We start from the raw sequence: 4466 nt of genomic DNA on the forward strand, positions 1-4466 counted from the left end.
TATTTCCAAACCAACTTGGAGCTGGTGGATTCTCAATAAATTTTTCAAAGCTAAAAAAAAAAATACTCCGTCTAGTTCTCTGATGGCTGGTGACCCTGATACAGGTACAGCTCATATCTCTGTACTTCACGGTAAAATGTTACTGGTGTCAGTTTCTGGCTATGTGTGGGATGTTCTCAGTTACTACCAACAATATCTTTTTCAAAGCAGTCTTCCTAGGGAGGACCTACATACCCAAAAATATTTATAGCAGCTCTTTTCATAGTGGCAAAAACAAAAGTGAAACAAAATGGCTAAATAAATTATGGAATAAAATATTATTGCACCATAAGAAATGCTGAAATGGACAGTTTCAGAAGAAACTTGGAAGATTTCTATGGACTGATGTGCAGTGAAGTGAGCAGAACCAGATCAATTTACATAATATTATAAAGAAAAACAATTTTCAAAGACTGTAGAAGTCTGATCAATGCAATGGCAAACCAAGATTCCCTAGGACCAAGAATAAGCCTACTACCCATTGCTGACACAGAGGTAATGGACTTAAAATACACACTGAGACAAACATTTTTGGATATGGCCAATAAGAGAATTCAGTTGGTTTGATAATTATGTATTTATTATGAGGGTTTTACTTTCTTTTTTTATTATTGTTGTTTAATTTGAGAGGGCAGTGAGAAGGAAAGGAAATCAATGATTATTAGCTAAGAAAAAAAAACATAAAAAAAGAAGACAGAGCCTGTAGAGAACAAAAAGCAAAATTGAAACCATCTTAAGAAATTCTAGAATGTTATTTGTATTTCTGTTTTTAGCTGGGTTTCTCTTCCTCCCAGGGACAAAGTTAACAGGGTCATAAAACTTCTTAAGTGCATCAAACCAAGGGTTTGGACTCAGATTTCTTTCAGTTCTTGTGAGGAGGGAGAGAACATAAAAGGAGTTATGACAGTGAAGGACAAATAAGCTTGCTCCCATTGAAATAGTCAGGTTTTTCCTGTTTTTCTCCACACCAATGAAACAGAGCTGCTAGTTCTTCCCTTTCCACAATATTCTCTCCCACCTCCATTCTTTGTCTCTAATTTACTCCTTCTTCAACTCTAATTCTTAAAAGCCCTGGCTTCCTTCTGAGCAAAGCTCAGGTGCCACCTCCAATATGAACATGTCCTGTCCCCCACACCACCACCCCTCAGTTACTAGTGATCTTTCTGTTTCTCTCACTTTCTCCCTCTCTTTTCCTCCTTCTCCCTCACTTTCCTCCCTTCTAACTCTCTCTCTGTCTCTTTCTCTCTTTTCTTATCTCTCTATGTCTCTCTGTCTCTGTCTCTTTCTTGTCTGTGACTCTCTTTGTCTCTGTCTCTCTCTGTCTCTGTCTCCCTCTCTGTCTCTTTATCTCTTTCTCATCTCTTTCTGTCTCTCTGTCTCTGTCTCTAGTCTCTCTGTGACTGTGTCTCTGTCTCTATCTTTCTCTGTCGCTCTCTCCCTCTCTTTCTCTCTTTTTCTCATCTCTCTATGTCTCTCTGTCTCTGTCTCTATCTCTCTCTCCTTCCCTCCCCCTCTTTGTATAGATTTTCCATTTACTTTCCTGTGCACATACTAGGTTAATAAACTTTTGAATGTTGAATGAAACACACAGCCTCCCAAAATGCTAAATTGCTTTCCATTGTTAACATGAAAACAATCCTTAAAAATAAAATATCCCATGCCAAATTATTTAGAATCTCATTTGGAAATGAGATTGGACAACCTGGACAACTACATGACTGTTTCTATTCCTTCTGCTGACCGCTGCCGAACATAGAGTAAACTTGCTAGGGCATAGATGGAAGAGCTGCTGTGTTCAGAAGAGGGTCTGTCTTTGCCCTGTTTAGCCCCTGAGGACAGAACTACGAGCAATGAGTGGCAGCTTCAAGGAAACAAATTCGGTTTTGATTTAGGTTAAGAGGAACTTGCTTACAACTGGAGCTGTCCAACAGTGGAGTAGGGTTGCCTTGAATTGGTCACCACCCACTCCCCATCCCCATTGGAGGTCTTAGAGCAGAAACTGGATGGCCAATTACTAAGTACATTGTACAGAGGATTCTTCTTTGGTATTATTGCACTAAATGGCCCCTTCTCTCCCCCAAAAAAATATTCCTCCTCACTTTTAGATTCCATGATTCTGTCTGGCACACGGTAGGCACTTAATAAAACTTACTGAATTGAACTACATTGAATTCTATAAAAAGCACAGAAGGCAAGTCACTGCTTTCTTTTTCTAAAATTTATTTTATTTTGAGTTTATGGAATAAAACAAGTATTTCCATAATATAGTATAATAAAAAAGATGATCGCACATGAAACTGCAAATCTATTATGTACGACTTGCTATTACTTTTAAATCTATAATAAAATTATTGCATAAATTTTTTCCCTTTTTATGTTTCTTCCCCCCTCCACCCTAGAGATGGCTCCCATTAGACACAAATATATATGTGTGTGTGTGTGTGTGTGTGTGTGTGTGTGTGTGTAAAATTATTCTATACAAGCTTGTATTTATCAGTTCTTTTTCTAGATGCAAATAGCATTTTTCGTCACCGCTTTCTTGCAGATGATCTCTGGAGATGGTTAATTTTTTCTCATCAACTTTCATGACTACAGTCATTTTAAAAATCAGATTATATGCAATAATTATTTTGCCTGCATATTTACATAATGCTAATATACCACATAATAAGCTTTCTGCTAATTATGGGTTGGTTAGAAGCAAGGTAGAGAAAGGAATTCTGGATATAAGGTGAGAAGGTCAAAGATGTAGAGCTGGGAGGTCATCTAATCCAGCCTTCTCATTTTACAGATAAGGACACTGAGGACCAGAGAGTTTGGGGACTGGTTTTCCCTAAGTGGCATAGCTAGATTCAAACACGGGTTCTCTGACCCTCTCGCTAACCACTTCAGTTGTTTTCTGAAAAGTCGTCACAAGTAGAGGAAAAAACAACTCATTTACTCCTCTAAGTTATAAGGGGGAAATTCACTTTGGGGAAAAATACTTGAGCAAATGTGGTATGAAAGATTTAGATCGTTTTTATAGTATGAATTTATCTGAAGTTCAGAAAAATTTCTGGGATTTTTCCTGAGTTGTTTTCCGAATTACTAACTTTGTGACCTGGGCAGGGGTGGGGAAGATACATGGGGGGGGCAGGGAGGGAATTAAGAAACAGTCAGTGGAGGGGGGAATAGTCTTTCTGTGTCTTTCTTTAGCTGTCTGTGTAATATTGTACAACCTCTGACTGCCTCCCTTGATCTTGTAAGGGTATGTAAAATATTATTTTTAATATATTTTAGAATGTCTGGATTAATGAATGAATTTATAAATAAAAAGCACTAAGTGCTTACTATATGCCAATCACTGTGCTAAACTCTGGGAATAGAGGTACAAAAACAAGGCAATCCCTGACCTCAGGGAGCTCACCTTCTAATGTAGGAAACCATATATAAAGTAGCCAGGAAAGAAGCTGTGACCTTGGAGGACAAGAAGATGGATAGTGGTAAAACTCAACGTTGATTGACAATGCCTTTCCAGAGACAATGGTAGCACTGATTTGATTACAATTCTAAGAGGTAGAAGAGGGGAACAAGTAGGGGTCACTATGCAGCGGCAGGAGTAAAAATTGGCCAGCTGAAATGGAGGCTTCTTGGTCCCAGGAAGTGACAAGTTGAGAAACTAGGTATTTTTATAATCATCACCATTCAAAGGATGTGCAGGGGAGGCTGGAAGAACTGTGTTTGAATCTTGCCTTCAACACTTACCAGCTATGTGACTCTGAGTAGGTCTCATAACCGCTCTGAGCCCCAACTGTAATTTTACAGGACAATAATAATATTACAAGAATAATAATAGCACCTGCTTCACTAGACTGTGTTGGGGATTCAGTGGGATAATGTACGCAAATGGCTTTATAAACCTTGAAAACCCATCTTAGTGTGGGTTATTGTTATAATCACCATCATCCCCCTCAAATATATTAGAAGTTTCAACCATAATGACTCACCTTTCCAGGATACAGCTTACTGTTGATGCCTACTAATGAAGTGTATGTTGGAGCAAGTTAGACAACTTAGCACAGAGAACTCAGCACTGGAAAGGCTCATGGTACCCAAAAGACACCAGGTCCCAGGATTTAGAGAACACACAAGTTCTTATACCTTCTAGTTCTTTTTTTCCAGCATAAAAGAAGAGATGATCAATTATATGCATGCTATACTCAAACACAGAGAAAACACCCATCCAATTCCTGTCACCCAATTCCTTAATGATACTCTACTCTTGTTTTCAGAGCCCCTCACAAGCTATAAAGGTGGCCTCCTGCTCACACACTCCATGTGCCCCTCTGTGATACTCTTCTACATCCTTCTCTAGCTTATTTTACAGATAAGGAAACTGAGGTAAAGAGGGGTAAGTGACTTGTCCAGAGTCATACAGCTAGCAAGTG

Source organism: Phascolarctos cinereus, unplaced genomic scaffold, assembly GCF_003287225.1.
Source record: "Phascolarctos cinereus isolate Bilbo 61053 unplaced genomic scaffold, phaCin_HiC Scaffold_9;HRSCAF=440, whole genome shotgun sequence".
NCBI classification, from domain to species: domain Eukaryota; kingdom Metazoa; phylum Chordata; class Mammalia; order Diprotodontia; family Phascolarctidae; genus Phascolarctos; species Phascolarctos cinereus.